Consider the following 20,134-nt stretch of genomic DNA (forward strand, 5'->3'; position numbering starts at 1 on the left):
GAAAAAACAGAATAAGTAAACCATATAACAGTGAATTATAATTTTAAAAAAAGAGTGATTTTAAGGTATCAAAAATGGGATACCTTAAATTCTCGTTGCCACCTAAGGTGGCCCGAATATTATTGACTTCCGCCGTTGGAATTGTACATTGAGTTCAGCCCCCAAATTAAGCTGTCCTAGACAATATCATGCCATTTCCCCTTAATAAGGGGAAATAAAGGTTGTCCAAAGATGAGGATGGTGGGTGAAAAATGCAGCCAGAAGGCAATGAGCAGCCCCTTTAGGTATTCAAACAGTGACTGCAGCCTCACGCACTCCATGTACACGTGGTACACAGACTCTTCCAGCCCGCAAAAGTGGAACTCCTCGGTGCAATACCCTCCACCCCAGGTCCCCAATGTAGAGGGGGAGAATCCCTGCATAGAGGGACCCACGAGAGCATTCTTGGGAGATTTTGCAACGTTTCAGAAATCCATTCATATTTCAAACAAAATGCTATAAATATTTAAATTATTCTGCTTTTCCGCAGGATATGATGATATAGATTTTCTGCTTGGATGAGGATTAGAACAAAAATATAACTTGCGTTTGCAAAATGATTTCCAATTACTTTCCCCGAGACGGGCCAGGCGTGAAGAGCAAGGCGTATACATCATGGTATGTCTGAAGAAGTGATCTGACGCGAAGCGTCACCTATCTGTGTTCTCCAGAGATGCTGCCTGACCTGCTGAGACCTGTGTATTTTTTTGTAAACCAGCATCTGCCGTTTAGTTTAGTTTAGAGATACAGCGCGGAGAAAGGCCCTTCGGCCCACCGAGTCTGCGCCGACCAGCGATCCCCGCACACCAATATTATCCTACACGTCCTAGAGGCCACTTACAATTTTACCGATACAAACCTGACAAACCTGACAAACCTACAAACCTGAATGTCTTTGGAGTGTGGGAGGAAACCGGAGCACCCGGAGAAAAGCCACGCATTCACTGGGGAGAACGTACAAACTCCATACAGACAGCACCCGTGGTCAGGATCGAACCCGGGTCTCTAGTGCTGTGAGGCAGTGACTCTACCGCTGCGCCACCGTGCCACCCAGTTCATTGCCTCTACATTGTAAGCTATGATCTCAAGTTCAAGTTCAAGTGAGTTTATTGTCATGTGTCCCTGTATAGGACAATGAAATTCTTGCTTTGCTTAAGCACACAGAAAATAGTAGGCACTTACTACAAAAACAGATAAATGTGTCTATATACCATGATATAAATATATACACACATGAATAAATAAACTGGTAGTGCAAATAACAGAAAGTGGTTGCTAATAATCAGAGTTTTGTCCGAGCCAGGTTTAATAGCCTGATGGCTGAGGGGAAGTAGCTATTCCTGAACCTGGTTGTTGCAGTCTTCAGGCTCCTGTACCTTCTACCTGAAGGTAGCAGGGAGATGAGTGTGTGGCCAGGATGGTGTGGGTCTTTGATGATACTGCCAGCCTTTTTGAGGCAGCGACTGCGATAAATCCCCTCGATGGAAGGAAGGTCAGAGCCGATGATGGACTGGGCAGTGTTTACTACATTTTGTAGTCTTTTCCTCTCCAGGGCGCTCAAATTGCCGAACCAAGCCACGATGCAACCGGTCAGCATGCTCTCGACTGTGCACCTGTAGAAGTTAGAGAGAGTCTTCCTTGACAATCCGACTCTCCGTAATCTTCTCAGGAAGTAGAGGCGCTGATGAGCTTTTTTGATAATTGCGTTAGTGTTCTCGGACCAGGAAAGATTTTCAGAGATGTGCACGCCCAGGAATTTGAAGTTCTTGACCCTTTCAACCATCGATCCGTTGATATAAATGGGGCTGTGGGTCCCCCTCCTACTCCTTCCAAAGTCCACAATCAGTTCCTTGGTTTTGCTGGTGTTGAGGGCCAGGTTATTGCGCTGGCACCATATGGACAGTTGCTCGATCTCTCTTCTGTACTCTGACTCATCCCCATCAGTGATACGCCCCACAATAGTGGTGTCGTCAGCGAACTTGATGATGGAGTTCGCACTGTGGTTCGCTACGCAGTCATGGGTATAGAGTGAGTACAGCAGGGGGCTGAGCACGCAGCCTTGAGGTGCTCCCGTGCTGATTGTTATTGAGGCTGACACATTTCCACCAATACGAACAGACTGTGATCTGTGGACGAGGAAGTGAAGGATCCAGTTGCAGAGGGATGCACAGAGACCCAGTTCTGCGAGTTTGGTAACCAGTTTGGAGGGGATGATTGTGTTAAATGCCGAGCTGTAATCAATGAATAACAGCCTGACATATGAGTTTTTGTTGTCCAAGTGGTCCAGTGCGGAGTGGAGGGCCAGCGAGATCGCATCCACCGTTGATCTGTTGTGGCGGTACGCGAACTGCAGTGGGTCCAGGTTTTTGTCGATGTAGGAGTTGATTTGCTCCATGATCAACCTCTCAAAGCACTTCATCACCACCGGCGTTAGTGCCACTGGTCGATAGTCATTGAGGCATGTCACCTTACTCTTCTTGGGCACCGGTATAATTGATGCCCTTTTAAAGCAGGTGGGGACCTCAGACCTCAGAAGTGAGAGGTTGAAAATGTCCGTAAAAATCTCTGCTACTGTATGATCTCACTGCAGGTAAAGTACATACTGCCTCTGTTAAAACATCCACTATTGCCATATATCAACTATTTATAAGGCTTATTCTTCACATTAACTATTACAGATATGATGGAGAGCTGTCAAAAAATCAATACGACGATTTTGTTTCCATTATTGGCGCTGAAGACAGTTTGGAAGCCAGTTGTTTATTTAATATACAGGCAATTTTAACCTATTAGGATAGAACGACACAGACATTAAACCTGGGTGGTCTTGCAGTGAATATCATATGGCAAGAACCAATTGCACAAATAACAAGACGTAACAACATTTATTTAAAGTTGCAGAATAGTTTGCAGTTCAGACCAAAGGGGAACATTAGATGAAATATTTGGGTTTGTGTCAGTTTAAAAGATATCTTTACATTTCAGTGTTCTTTAGATTTTATCATAGACTGTACTCAGTTCCCCAAGCTGGCATTAATTGAGCTCCTGTTTCCTTGCATTTTTTCTTCAGAGTTCAGGTTTTCCAGTCCATTAATATAACCATCACACAATCGAACTCAGTACTTACTGTATGACTAGTTTAGTTGAGTTTAGTTTAGAGAAACAGCGCGGAAACAGGCCCTGTGGTCCACCAAGTCCGCGTGGACCAGCGATCCCGTGCACTAGCACTATCTTACACACCAGGCAACCTTTACCAAAGCCAATTAACGCACAAACTCATTGTGACTCATCGGAGACCCTCGGACTATCTTTGATCAGACATTACTGGTTTGATCATGTATCTTCGGTACAGTGTAGATGACTCGATTGTAATCATGTATTGTCTTTCCACTGGTTAGCACACAACAAAAGCTGTTCACTGTACCTTGGTACATGTGACAATAAACAAAACTAAACTCAGCTCAGTCTCTGGAGTGTGGGAGGAAACCGGAGCATCCGGGGAAACCCACGCGGTCACAGGGAGAACGTATAAACTCCGTACAGACAGCACCCGTAGTCAGGATCGAACCTGGGTCTCTGGTACTGTTAAGGCAGCATCTCTACCGGTGCGCCACCATGCCGGTCAGTGAGCTACCTATGTTGGTGTGACTCGGAAGTCACCTGTACCCTGTAAATGGATCAATTGTGATCATGTGTTGTCTTTCTGCTGACTGGTTAGCACGCATCAGAAAGCTTTTCCCTGTACTTCGGTACATGTGACAATAAACTAAACTGGATGTGAATTTTAAAATAAGTGGCGATGATCATATCCCCTGCAGTGAAACCACAAAGAATAGATGGGCGGAATACTTGATGAACTATCTTATTGCAAACTGTTTCTACTGCATGAATTAAGTTCAAAATTCAATAAGTGCAATTAAGAAAACAGAGAACTGCAATCAAAGCCTGCATCAAATACAATGTTTAGCACAATAGCAAGAATTTCCTTCAATTTTCATCTGCTCCTGACTCTTCTGGGGGATAGTTTTACCTGAAGTTAAACATAATTATTTGCCTACTTTCTTTCCTGGTGATTTATTGGGTATGAGATATGGCCCAAAATATCTGCTTGTTTTTGATATTTATTCATCCACTTCATAAGACCGGAAGACCTTAAGGCCATAAGACATAGGAGCATAATTAGGCCATTCAGCCCATCGAGTCTGCTCCGCTATCCGCTCATGGCTGATCTATTGATACCCCCATTTTCTTGACTTCTCCCTTTTGCCTTCGCTCAAGGGATCTAAGCATCAGTGGGAAAGTCAGCATCTACAGCCCATTCCTGAGTCCCTTTGTGGGGTAATGGTGAGCCACCATCTAGCACCACTCCAATCCTCCTGGATCAGGTACTGCAGCAGCGCTGTTGGGGGGGGGGGGAGTTCCATATTTGAGATCCAGCAGTGATCAAGTGAAGCGCATATATTTCCAGATCAGCATAATGTGCCACTGAGAGGGGATGCAGGCACTTGCTGCTCTTCTCATGGAATCATACAGGCCCTTCGGCCCAACCTGCCCATCCCGGCCAAGATACCCCATCTACGTTAGTCCTATTCTGTCTGCATTTGGTCCATACCCCTCTCAACCTTCCCTATCCATGTACCTGTCCAATTGACCTTCAGGTAACTGAGACCAAGGGTTGGCAGGTTCAGTCAGAGAGGTTTTGGCGAGTGAAGGCTGTTCTTGTGAATGAATCACACTGCCGCGGGTCGTGGCGAGCTTGCTTGCAGGAGGAATCAACTACAGGATGAATCCAAAACCGTATTCTTCATTGTCCAGGCAGACTCTCAGGCTTGGTGATGATTTGTGACCACTCCAATGTTTTTGGGCTTCTCAGAGTGAGGTCTGGGTCCAATGGAAAGGAGGTCCAACAGGTTTGGTGACCAGGTTCTGCTGCATAGACTCAGTACCCACTCACACTCAGACGCACGCACATGCACACACTAGGGTTGCCAACTTTCTCACTCTCATATAAGGGACAAAAGGTCAAAATAAGGGACAAATTCCCGACGGCAATTCGTTGACCGACTCGGCCATGAGTGGGTGAATGATGAGTCGGCCCGGGTGCTGGACTGCACACAAAGCCCAGCCGGCGGGCCAGCTGAAGAGTTTTGGCACGGGTGGGCTTTGTGTGCAAAGTCCGGCACCCCATCCAACTCATGAACCGATGATGGGCCATGAGAAGGAGGGGTGGTGGTGTCGGTGGTAATCGAAGGTCCGAAAGTCGGACAGCTGGCCGGGCTGCCGACCGATGGGGCCACTGGCGAGGTGCTGCTGCTGCACTCCATGGGCTGCACTATGTTGAGACGGGTGAGGCGGGGCCGGACGTGGCACTCTGATCCGACAGTCCCCTCGACCTGAGTAGTAGTAGCAGTCAAATACGGGACAAGGGCAGTCCCGTATGGGACAAACCAATTCAGCCCAATATGTCCCGGCTAATGTCCTGGCTAATACGGGACCCCTAGCACACACTCACACTCACGCACACACACTCACACACACACGCTCACACTCACACACACACACACGCACACTCACATGCTCACACACACACACACTCACGCACGCACACACACATACACACGCACGCACACACAATCACACACGCAAACACACGCTCACTCACACTCACATGCAAACACGCTCATGCACACACGCACACAAGCACACACGCAAACACACACACGCTCACACACACTCACATGCACACAAGCACACACGCACACATGCAAACACATACACACACACACACACAAGCACACACACACACACACACACACATGCACAACACATGCACACATGCAAACACACACACACGCTCACACACACACATGCTCACACACGCACACATGCTCACACACACACTCTCACACACACACATACATGCAAACACATAAAAACGCACACTCATGCACACATAACCACACAGACACACACACAGACTCACATCCACACACATTTGATTGATTGGATGAAAGATACAGCATGATAAAAGGCTCTTCGGCCCACCAAGACCATGCTGACCACTGATCCACTGATCACACCAGTTCTATGTTATCCCACTTTCGTATCCTTTCCCTGCACTCTTTTTTTAATTTATTTTTTATTTTTATTAGAAGTACAGTAAATTACAATAATACACATCAGATATATCTTATTACATTTGTTGTACCATTTCGTTTTTCGAGCTTTAAAAAAGATAGAAATAAAAGAAGTAAGGAAAGTGAGCAAGAATCGTGAAGGTGCAGGAAAGTGCTGGGAAAAGAAAGCCCCTTAGGGAAGAAGTTAGAGAAGGAAGTAAAGAAAGGAAATAAGACCCTAGAAAGAAAAGAAAAAAAAAGGAAAAACAATCGCTCTACTGTAACACAAAACTCGCAAAAAAGGATATACCAACCGTGTTTAAAAAAAAAAAAATTATTTTTAATGATCCTGGTACCATTTATATTTTAAATTACTATTGCACCTTATGCTTGTAATAGTTCCATAAATGCAGACCACGTCTTTTGGAAGTGGTCTGCTTTGCCTGCTAGGAGGAGTCTCATCTCTTCCAAGTGTAGTGTTTCGAACATGTTTGAAATCCACATTTTTATTGTTGGTATTGGAGCATTTTTCCAAAATTTGAGTATAAGCTTTTTTCCCATTATTAGCCCGTAATTAAGTAACTTCTTTTGAAACACGTTTAATTCGGGGTTACCTTCCGATATTCCAAAAATGATCCATTCTGCTTTTAGTACAAGTTTTATTTTAAATAATTTTGTGAAGATTTCAAATATTTCGTTCCAAAATGTTTGGATTTTTATACAAAAAACAAAAGAGTGCGCTATAGTAGCTTCTTGTGACTGACATTTATCACAAATGGGTGAGACATTGGGGAAAAGTTTATTTATTTTAGTTTTTGAATAATATAGTCTATGTAATGTTTTATATTGAATTAGAGTATGTCGTACGTTGATCGGGCATTTATGCACATATAGTAAGTGTTTATCCCAGCTCTCTTTTGAAATTTTTATAGCTAGTTCTTGTTCCCAGTCTCTTCTACCATCGGTTGTAGGTATTTCTATATTTAAAATAATGTTGTATAAGTATGATATTAGATTTGCTGATTCAGCCTTTGTCTTCATGGCTTCATCCAATAAGTCTGGGGACATGTTATGATAGTCTTTTGTGTATTTTTTCAGATAGTCACGGATTTGAAGATATTTAAAATATTGATTATTTTTCAAATTATATTTCAGTTGTAATTGTTGAAATGATAATAATTTTCCTAATTCATACAAGTCTCCGAGCGTTTTGATTCCCATTCTTTCCCATTGTGTAAATGATTTATCTATAATTGAAGGTTTAAACGACGGGTTATTGACTATTGGCATTAAAAGAGATAGATTTCTTAATTTTAGATTCTGTTTTATTTGTTTCCAAGTTCTAATTGTGCTATGTATTATTGGATTTTTATTATAATTTTTGTTATTCAGATTCATTGGTGAGAGGAGAGTCGCTCCTGTATTACACGGAGAGCAGTCCTCTCTCTCCATTACAATCCAGTCCACCTTCTGGGCAGAATTGTCCAGCAGGTGAATCATATTTTTAATATTTACTGCCCAATTATAGTACATAAAATTAGGGAACGCTATCCCACCCATCTCTTTTGATTTACTAAGGTGTGCTCTTTGTATTCTGTGGGATTTATAATCCCATATAAAATTTGTAATGTCTGAGTCTAGTTTTTTGAAAAACTTTTTTGGAAGATATATTGGAATTGATTGAAATAAATATAGGATTTGTGGTAAAAAGATAATTTTTATAGCATTTATTCGACCTATTAAAGACAGCGTTTTCCAGAATTTGATAGATTATTTCGTTTCTCAAGTAAGGGGCTATAATTGGCGTTAAACATAGCGTGATAGTTTCTAGTGATTTCAATTCCTAAATATTTAAATTTTTCTGGGGCTATTTTAAAGGGGAATTTCAAGAGATGTGTTGAGTCTTTCGGTTTTATCGACATAATTTCACTTTTGTTCCAGTTTATTCTGTATCCTGAGAAAGATCCAAAGTCCTCAATTAGATTTAATATGTTTGGTATACTGATTTGGGGTTTTGTGATATACAGTAATACATCGTCTGCATATAAGGATATTTTGTTATTTGAATATTTAGCATTATAACCGTAAATATCCGGGTGTGTTCTCATTTTTTCAGCTAAAGGTTCAATTACCAGAGCGAATAACAGCGGTGATAATGAACATCCTTGTTTATTGCCCCTTGTTAATTGGAATTTCGTAGATAGTATATTATTAGTTAATATTCTAGCCGTGGGTTTGTTATATAATAATTTTATCCATGCATGAAGTTCTCTCCCATTTGAAATTTTTGCAATACTTTAATCATATAATCCCATTCTACTTGATCAAACGCTTTTTCTGCGTCCAATGAAATGATAGCTAACTCTTGTTCTTGAGATTTGTGAGAGTGCATTATGTTAAGCAGACGTCTCAGGTTATTAAATGAATGTCTCTTAGGTATAAATCCCGTTTGATCCTCATTTATTAATTTACTAACATATTGACAGTCTTCTAGCTAGTGTTTTCGCTAATATTTTTTGGTCCGTATTTAACAAAGCAATAGCTCTATATGAGCCTGGTTCTTCTATATCTTTATCTTTTTTAAGTATTAATGTGATCGTTGATTCTGCTAGTGTTTCAGGTAAGATTTGTTCTTTAAATGCGTATGTATACATTTTCTGTAGACGTGGTGTAACTATGTCGTAAAAACATTTATAAAATTCATTACTGAATCCGTCTGGTCCTGGTGTTTTTCCATTCTTAAGTGAGTTTATTGTGTCTTCTATTTCCTTAGATGTAATTCCCTGCACTCTAAGTGTGATTTTCAGAGGTCAATTAAGCTACAAACCCTTTAGGATATGGGCGGAAACTGAGGCACCTGGAGGAAATCCACACTGTCAAAGGGAGAACGTGTAAGATCCACACAGACAGCACCCGAGGTCAGGATTGAACCCGGGACCTCTGGCACTGTGAGGCATCAACTCTACCCACTGCGCACGGTGCTCCCATGTTTGCGGGGAGACTCAGGCAATCAGATGCCAGGACGCGCTCTAACTACACACACACACACATATTCTGACTGGAGATTCCAAAACCTGGAGGTGAGGTGGGATGAGAAGAAAGGAACTGCAGATGCTGGTTCAAACTGAAGATAGACACAAAAAGCTGGACAGGTTGGTGCGAAGATTCCTCTGGGCCGCTACTTCCCAGAGCCCTCACACTGCACGACAAAGCCTGCTGGAGTACAGTTACTCACGGCTGAGACAGCAATCCATAACCTGAGCTCTCAATGATCAATGAGAAGAGTTAGCCAGTGCTAAGTGTGAGATATGGTGAGACGGTATCAGGTTAATTGATCACTTGTGGGACTCAGCCAGCAGCTTGTTTAATGTCTTGGCCATGTGTGTATGTGGTGATTTATTAACCGCACCAGGCCTCCCTCACTCCCACCTTGAGCACAAAACCCAATGCACAACCAAACTTGCCTCTTGGGGTATTGTTGGGGAAGCCGTTTGCTCATCAGAACGCCTCTACTTCCTCAGAAGATTCTGGTGATTCGGTATGTCAATGAATGCGCTCTTGAAGTCTGCAAATGTACAGTGGAGAGCATATTGCCTGGTCGCATCCATCATGGCCTGGTTTGGCATCTCAAATCGCAGGAACGACGAAGATTGCAAAAAGTGGTGAACACTGCCCGGTCCATCACGAATGCTGACCTCCCCCACCATCAAAGGGGTCTATTGGAGCCAGCATCACCAGAGACCCACACCACCCTGGCCACACACTCATTTCACTCCTACCATCGGGAAGAAGGTGCAGGAGCCTGAAAACTATAAGGTGCAGGTTCAGGAGCAGTTTCTTGCCTGAGACAATCAGACTATTAAACACTGCAACCTCCAAATAGGCTCCGAGCTATGTAGACTTGGGGACACTGTTGTTGACTTTGCACTATATTGTGTATGTATCTGTCTCAATAGTCAATAGACAATAGGTGCAGGAGTAGGCCATTCGGCCCTTCGAGCCAGCACCACCATTCAATGTGATCATGGCTGATCATCCCCAATCAGTACCCCATTCCTGCCTTCTTCCCATATCCCCTGACTCCGCTATCTTTAAGAGCCCTTTCTAGCTCTCTCTTGAAAGTATCCTGAGAACCAGCCTCCACCGCCCTCTGAGGCAGAGAATTCCACAGACTCACAACTCTCTGCATGAAGAAGTGTTTCCTCGTCTCCGTTCTAAATGGCTTACCCCTTTGTTTTTTTTTGTATCTACTGAACTTTTTTTGTCGTTATTTATCACGGGTTTTACATAATACGGCCTATGGTTTTGCATATCTGTTGCGCTGCCGCAAGTAGAGATTTATTGTTCCTTCAGGACATATGACAATACGACACTCTTGATCTTGGGAGGGAGGGTGGAACAGCACTTGGAGACACCACTCCCTGTCCACACTGGAAGCTGACAGTCAACACTACAGTGTAGGAAGGAACTGCAGATGCTGGTTTAAACCATAGAGAGACAAAAAATGCTGGAGTAACTCAGTGGGACAGGCAGCATATCTGGAGAGAAGGAATGGATGATGTTTCGGGTCGAGACCCTTCTTCAGACTGGTTAGGGATAAGGAAACGAGAGATATAGATGATGATGTAGAGAGATAAAGAACAATGAATGAAAGATATGCAAAAAAAGTAACGATGATGAAAGAAACAGGCCATTGCTAGCTGTTTGTTGGGTGAAAACAAGAAGCTGGTGCGACTTGGGTGGGGAGGGATGGGTAGGGAGGGAATGCTGGGGTTACTTGAAGTTAAAGAAATCAATATTCATACCACTGGGCTGTAAGCTGCCCAAGCGAAATATGAGATGCTGTTCCTCCAATTTGCATTTAGCCTCACTCTGACAATGGAAGAGACCTAGGACGGAAAGGTCTGTGTGGGAATGGGAAGGAGAATTAAAGTGTTTAGCAATCGGGAGGTCAGGTAGGTTCAGGCGGACTGAGAGGGGTCAAGGAAAGAGCGTTCACGTCGCGGCCCTGCTTCCACCAATCGTTCCACCACCATGCACAAGAATCACAAGAAGCGACAAGACAGACACCATTATATGCAGATGCCGAGAAGTGTGTTCAGCTCTGGCTGGACAACGTCTAATCTTGTGTGTGGACTCGGTAAGAAGAAGAAGGCGGACAGAGCGAAGGTGTTCAGCGAAGGTTATAGCCCAGTCTACACTATAGACTGCATTGGATACCTGGTCTAAGATAAGGAAGGAGGATGGGCAATTCAAAGGGATCTGCACAACACCTCCATCCTGTCGCTCCAGGTAACACTGCCCTTCCAGTCTTCCTGTAACTTCAATTCTCCACCCCTCCCCAACTCTGACTTTTCAATCTACAGCTTCCAGCATCGCTCCAATGATGCCCTATATATAGCAATGTTACAAAATTTTGAGATTTTAAAAATCAAGTCTGTAATTTATCCCATCAGATAAAACATAAAAATAAGTTTAATTTGACACCTAATTCACTTTCATATCTCAAGTATTTAAAAAGTTATGGCCATTTTCATACTGGGAAATGAGCATCTTGTTCCCTATTGATTTTCTATGGACATAACAAAAAAGTTGTGATCGTGAACAGTCAAAAGCCCATAACTTTCTTAAAAATTAAGAGAACTGAATGAAATTTTCAGTTATCATAGATTGAAGCATTCTGAAACAAATATAAAATAATCTTACTTGGATGACCTGAAATTAAAGCATATAATTAGTTAGTTACCTAATTGTAGCTAATTTCAGACTTCAATTACTAGATCTAAACATCTATCCATTTCTTAATAAATGATTAACATTTTTAAATAGCCTAAATGTCCAAATAATATTCACAAATAATTCACAATAAAACATGATTTTAAAATCTCATTTACATTAATTTATAGGCCAAATGGAAGGAATTCAGTGTTCAATTGCTGTAAATAAATGCCCATTTAAATCAGCTTTCCAGTGGGTCCCTGTGGAACGCGCTGGTTTAGAACGTTCACATTGCGGTAGATTTGTGCCCCAAATGCCCAGAAAAATACTGCGCGATATAATGGGCCCAAATTGAGCTACTCGCAATATTAAACTTTGTATAAAGGGATCTTTAGAAGCCCTTTTTAATGTAAAAATATACAGCCCACCTTCTGCTATTTGCTTTATGAGACCCTGCGGTTGGTGGCGGTCACGGGTTTAGAGATTGATTTTTAAACTACTATAACTATTTTACGAGGCCTTTAAACCTAATAATAGCTTTTGCGACGGGGTCTTCCAGCGATTTTTCGTTAATAATTAACTAGGCTGAACATCTTCGATTTGAACAGCCTAGAGAAAATCGCGTTTTAAACCCGCCCCCTCTAAACGGCGCCAAAATCGCGCACACCCTCAGCGGCAGATTTTCAAAGACGCTTCAGGTAGGCTTTGTAACATACCTACTATATAAGCTCGAAGAACTGTACCTACCCTCTCATTGGGGAACTCAAGGTTTCAAGGTCTGTTTATTGTCACATGTACCAATGTGCATGTACAGTGAAACTTGATTACTTTGCAGCCTTTGCAACTTACTATTGAATGTCACACTTTTTGAAAAATCAGACCTATTTCTCTCCACGGGTTATTGATTGGGGACGATCAGCCATGATCACAATGAATGGCGGTGCTGGCTCAAAGGGCTGAATGGCCTCCTCCTGCACCTATTTTCTATGTTTCTATGTGGCTGTTTGTTGCTGTTGCAATTGTTAACATTTTTCTTCTCTCTCCCTAACTTCTCCCTTGATACACAATGTTGAAGTAACTCTGCGGGCCAGGCAGCATCTCTGGAGAACATGGATGGGTGACCTTATTCAGGCTCCGACCCGAAGCATCACCCATCCTTTACCACCAGAGATGCTGCCTTATCCACTGAGTTACTCCAGCACTTTGTGTCTTTACCTGTAGGACTGAGAGTCCCTGGAATCGATGGCAGCCTGTGAATTGGTAATAATGCTTCGTTAACAGGCCTAACTAGCTCATCAGTGTGTAGGAAGGAACTGCAGATGCTGGTTTACACCAACAAAGCGCTGGAGTAACTCAGCGGGACAAGCAGCATCTGTGGAGAGAAATTATGGGTGACATTTCCGATCGCGACCCACCATCAGACCCAGCCCGAAACATCGCCCATCCTTTTTCTCCAGAGATGACTCTCAAGAAGTATCCGACCCAAAACCTCACCTATTACTTTATCTCCAGAGATGCTGCCTGACCCCTGAGTTACTCCAGCTCTAGGTATTTATCTGCTTGCTCATCAGTATATATTGTCAATTGGCTATTGCATTCTCTGCTCTATTATTCCCCTACTGGTTCCCCCCCCTCCACAAGGCCGCTCACACCCCTGACTGTGGTCTTTTCTTATTCCCGCTCAGGGAGCATTGTTACGAGGAGTGGTCTCTCCATAACTTTAGATCGCCAGGCTTCCAATGCAACTGCACCGATTTTATTTTCTGATTTTATTTCAGTTCATTTGAAGGATTCCTTTTATTTTCCTCTATCTCCCCTGTGATGCAATCTCTAGGTAGGACACAAAGTGCTGGAGTAACTCAGCGGGTCAGGCAGCATCTCTGGAGGACACGGATAGGTGACACTTCGGGTCGGGACCCTCCTTCAGACCGTTTGTAGTGGGGGAGGAAAAGTGACCACATACAACTTCTAGGATCTGGGAGCTTCCCGGCCACGTTGGATTCAGCTTGATAACCTGTGGCACCACCAGACTGTCACTGCCAGTCCTATCCTGCCCCTCTCTCCACCAACACAACACATCATACTAATCCCACCACAATTATTCTAGCAGCATGCAATGTTATGGGGAGTTGCCATTGACCCGAGACTCAACTGGACTTCCCACAAGGGCAGGTCGAGAGATTCAGTGTGTAGGAATGGAAAATGGAAAGGCCATGCTGAGTCGGTGTTCTAAGTAACGGGCGGTTTATTAAATTGGTGCTAGCGCTTCAGGAGGCCTCCTGAGTGTGACTTTGTTACATTTTCTATATTCTCAGGTGACGAGGTTACTCAGAAACTCGATTCACAACAACGAGATTTTGCAGAGACTTGATTAGCAATGTGACAAAGTCATAATTGCGGAATGGAACTCAGAAAGACTTAGTTAGGTCACAAACAGAATGAGACGATTGTCTACAAGTCTAAATCCGTTGACCGTAGGTCCAAATGTTTGTTCCAATGATGGGTGCACGCATAATCAATGAAATTCCTGTAAGACTTTGTCTGCGGTTTCCTACACAACTGACATCCCTATTCACTAATTATTAGCCCCCACACCAACCCCTACAACAAGTGTTTAAGAAGGAACTGCAGATGCTGGAAAATCGAAGGTACCCTACAACAAGTGAATGTCCCACCAAAGCCTGCCATCCATCTACGAGGCACATATCAAGTGTGTGATGGAACACTCTCCACGTGCTTGGATGAGAACAGACCACCAACGGGCGGCACAGTGGCGCAGCGGTAGAGTTGCTGCCTTACAGCGCTTGCAGCGCCGGAGACCCGGGTTCGATCCCAACAGTGGGTGCTGTCTGTACGGAGTTTGTACGTTCTCCCCGTGACCTGTGTTGGTTTCCTCCGAGATCTTCGATTTCCTCCAACACTCCAAAGACGTACAGGTATGTAGGTTAATTGGCTTGGTAAATGTAAAAATTGTCCCTAGTGTGTGTAGGATGGTGTTAATGTGCAGAGATCGCTAGTCAGCGCGGACCTGGTGGGCCGAAAGACCTGTTTCCGCACTGTATCTCTAAACTAAACTCCTCAGGACACCATCCCGGGCCAAGTAGCAACATGACTGCACTAAATGTTATTCCTTTATCATGTATTTGTGCTCTGCGAATGACTCGATTGTAACCATTGTAATCATCATTCCCGCTGGCTGTTTAGCACGCAACAAAAGCTTTTCACTTTAACTCGGTAAACGTGACAATAAACTGAACTGAACTGAACTGAAACAGAATTGACTGGCAGTCCATCCACCTCACTAACAACCCACGCCCTCCACCGCCAGTGGAGTAGGCCCCCGCTGTGTGCCAGCTACAAACATGTGGCGGTGGCCTGTTGTAAACGCAGATGGCGGGTTGTGCAGTCTCAATTCTGGTGAGTTCCGACATGGCTCACGAGTCTTTGTGTAGAGAAGAGGGCTGCACAAAAACCTGTGCGTGAATGAGTTGAAGGTGGAGTAGCTGTTGCATTGTAACAACCTCACCCTCTCGGCTGCAGAGGTCAGAATCCAGTGGTATGAAATATCATCATGGCTGGAGACTTCTTGGCTGCAGTGGATGGCCATGTCATCGTTAGTGCTCTGACTAGCCCTTTGCGTTCCACAGTGTGTTGCTGCGTCACATTTCCAGCCGTTGGTTCATAAAGATCTCCTCCGCCTGGTCCACCGCAGCAGACTTTCCATGAATGATGAGCATGTCCCACAGATTGAGCTGGACTACATGGAACCAGTTGCAAGGCCACGCTACAAAATTCACTGCAGCTAATTGCCTGAAGAAGGGAACCGACCCGAAACGTCGGCAATCCATGATCTCTAGAGATGTTGCCTGACCCGTCCAGTTACTCCAGCGCCCGCTGTACATTAACCAGCATCTGCTGTTCTTTATTTCTACACCATCACTTTCCGCCTTTGATCCATCACCACCAACGCTGCCCCCATCCCACCTAAGACCTCGGAAAAAACCCACGCAGGTCACACGGAGAATGTACAAACTCCGTACAGACAGCACCATAGTCGGGATCGATCCCGGATCTCCGGTTCTGCATTCACTGTAAGGCAGCATCTCTACCGCTGCGCCACCGTGACCAAATATTTATTTGGACATGAAATATAATCATCATTTAGGTAGGTTAATTTGGCTTTGGTAAAAATTGTAAATTGTCATTCGTGTGTGTAGGATAATGTTAGTGTACAATAACTGCTGGTCAGTTTGAACTCGGTGGGTCGAAGGGCCTGTTTCCGCACTGTCCGCATTTAGTTTATAGATGTAAACTAAACTAAACTACGCTAAACTAAACTAAACTAAACATTTAAATTTTGATACACATGTATTTAAACCTGACTTGACTTGACATACATGAACAAGCACACACACGCACACACATGCACACACATACACACAAACACGTGCGTGCACACACACACACTGACACACACACACTGACACACACACACTGACACACACACACACACACACACACTCACACACAGACACACAGACACACACACACACACTGACACACGCACACTGACACACACACACACACACACACACACACACACACACACACACACACACACACACACACACACACACACACACACACACACACACACACACACACACACATCAAAGTATCAAAGTATCAAAGGTATTTTATTAGTCACATTCACATACACCGAGGTGTAGTGAAGTGAAATGCTTTTTGCCATTTTGCAGCACACAAAAAAAGAATACAGACATAACACCAATGAGAGTCTTAAATACAAAGAACATTCCCCCACAATGGCTCCCACCATGAGGGAAGGCATAAAGTCCAGTCCCCAACCCCAGTTCACCGATAGTCGGGCCTATTGAGGCCTCCACAGTTGCCTCTACGGAGGCCCGATGTTCCTGGCTGTTCTCGCCGGGTGGTGGTGCTCCGGCGTCGGGAGAGTCCTCACAGCGGCATGGGAACCCTGGAACGGCCGCCTCCGTACTGGAGGCCGCGGCTTCCGAAGACGACAAGGCCGCGCCGGATGGAGCTCCACAACTGGCGATCTCGTCGCGAGATCCCAGGCTCCCGGTGTAAAGTTCGGCGCCGCCGCCCGCAGCTGGCCGCTCCACAGACCCGCAGCTCCGCAATGTTGTTCCCGGCAGTCTCAGCTCACCGGAGCTCCAGCGCGGCGACCCAGGCAAGGCATCGCCCGCTCCACGATAGCGCTCCAGTTTCCCCCTTACATACACACACACACAGACACACACTGACACACACACTGACACACACACAGACACACACACACACACTGACACACACAGATACACACACACACACACTGATACACACACACACACACACACACACACACACACACACACACACACACACACACACACACACACACACACACACACACACACACACACTGACACACACACTGACACACACACACAGACACACACACACACACACACACACACACACACTGACACACACACACTGACATGCACACTGACACACACACACACACTGATACACACACACTGATACACACACACGCACACACACGCACACTGACACACACACACTGACTCACACACACACTGACACACACACACACACTGATACACACACACTGACACACACACACTGACACACACACACACACACACTGATACATACACACACACACAGATACACACACACGCACACACACGCACACTGACACACACACACTGACACACACACACACTGACACACACACACACACACACACACACACACACACACACACACACACACACACACACACACACACACACACACACACACACACACACACACACACACACATATATATAGAGACATTCAGCTTTCACCTTAAGATTTTCCTTGGCTTCAGTTAGGACAGAGTTAAAGAGGTTGACATGTTGGTAATAATTAATGTCACAAAATGTAAATGCTTGAAAAGGCAAATCAAAAACTGGGGCAACCTGTCCAATTACCTTTTATTAGCAGCCGTTTCAGCATTTGCATTTTGCAAGGGTGCCAGGCGCAGCACAAATTGAGCTGGAGTGGATAATTTCAGCAGCGCCGTAAATTCTCAATCATCTTCCCTGGACCTTGCCCTGAAACTGATCCACCCAGAACTGTGGATGTTACAGATTTGGAATCAAACTACTGCCTTTACCGTGAAATCTGCGTCTGAGCCCCACAAAGTTGTACCCGACTCGCCTGCCCACACCGGTAGCCCGATGTAAACAAGCAAAACATTCCTGGGTGATTCTTCCCCTGGATTGTCCCCCTCAATCCTGAAGCAAGATCCTCGTCAGATTAACACAGGTGAACCACCAACTACAGCCCCAGCTCACTGAAACGTTCAACAACAAGACCTCAGAGGGTCATACGGTCAAAAGTGAATAGAAGTAGGCCACTCAGCCCATCAAGTCTACACCGCCAATCAATCATGGCTGATCTATCTTTCCCTCTTAACCTCATTCTCCTGCCTTCTCCCCATAACGCCCTGACACTCTGACAGGGTGGTAGGTGTATGGAACGAGCTGCCAGAGGAGGTGTTTAAGAAGGAACTGCAGATGCTGGAAAATCGAAGGTAGACAAAAATGCTGGAGAAACTCAGTGGGTGCAGCAGCATCTATAGAGCCAAGGAAATAGGCAACGTTTCGTGCCGAAACGTTGCCTATTTCCTTCGCTCCATAGATGCTGCTGCACCCGCTGAGTTTCTCCAGCATTTTTGTCCACCTGCCAGAGGAGGTAGTTCAGGCAGGTACTAAAACAGCATTTCACAGACACCTGGACAGGTACACGGATAAGGAAGGGTTAGAGGGATATGGGACTAACTTAGATGGGGCATGTTGGTCGGCATTTGGGCTGAAAGGGCCTGTTTCCATGCTGTATGACTCTATGACTCCTCATTCTTAGTGGGTGGCACAGTGACTGTGGTAGAGTCTCTGACTTTCAGGGATCTGGGTTCGATCCTGACTATGGGTACTGTCTGAATGGAGGTTGTAAGTTCTCCCTGTGACTGCTTGGATTTTCTCCGGATGCTACGGTTTACTCCCACATCCCAAGGTTGTACAGGTTTGTAGGTTAATTGGCTTTGGTACAAAAAAATTATAAATTGTCCCCAGTGTGTAGGATAGTGCTAATGTACGTGGTCGGCACAGACTCGATGGGCCGAAGGAACCTTCTCCGCCCCATGTGCCTAAAGTCTAAAGTAAATCAGTCTAAAGTCTCTTCGACTCTAAAAGTAAAATCGAGGCAGTGGGTGGTGGTGGGGTGAGAGCGGGTGGGAACAATGGCAGTGAAAATGAGCAAGGTATTTGCTGTAGGAGGGAACTGTGACCAAACCCAATGCTATCAGCAACTAAGCCTGGCACCTCGGGGTGCCTTGGGGTGGTGGGTTAAACTGTGGGGAAAAATGATGGGTGTCAGTAAATCTTATTTTCTTTGTTGAGTGGGGATAGTGTCTAATATATTCCCTCGAAGGCTCATGGAAATAAAATCAATCCGTGTCTTCAGAAGTGACCTCGGATGGGAACTTGAGAGAGCATAGGACGTAGGACATAGAACGGCACAGCACAGGAACAGGCCCTTCGGCCCACAATATCTGCCATGACCATCCATTATCAATGCACGTACTGTAACCCATTCCCTGTACATCTGAAGAAGGGTCTCAACCAGTAATGTCACCTATTCCTATTCTCCAGAGATGCTGTCTGACCCGCTGGGTTACTCCAGCTTTTTGTGTCTATCTTCCCTGTATATCCATGTGTCTGTACAAAAAGCCTCTTAAATGCCATGATGGTATCGACTTACTATTCTCAAACTACGATCGTTGCACTTTTGTACTTATCTATGATTGTGCTTATCATGATAGTATGATTTTACCGGATTGAATGCGAAACAATTAATGTCACGGCGGCACAGAGACGCAGCGGTTGAGCGGCTGCCTCACCGCGCCGGAGACCCGGGTTCCATCCTGGCCACGTGTACTCTCTGTACAGAGTTTGTACGTTTTACCTGTGACCGCGTGGGTTTTCTCCAAGATCACCGCATTCCTTCCACACAACAAAGGCGTAGAGGTTTGTAGGTTAATTGGCTTAGTATAAGTGTAAATTGTCCCTAGTGTGTGTGGGGCAGTGTTATGCCCCTGTCCCACTTAGGAAACCTGAACGGAAACCTCTGGAGACTTTGCGCCCAACCCAAGGTTTCCGTGCAGT

This window comes from Amblyraja radiata, chromosome 31 (genome assembly GCF_010909765.2).
Source record: "Amblyraja radiata isolate CabotCenter1 chromosome 31, sAmbRad1.1.pri, whole genome shotgun sequence".
Lineage (NCBI taxonomy): Eukaryota > Metazoa > Chordata > Chondrichthyes > Rajiformes > Rajidae > Amblyraja > Amblyraja radiata.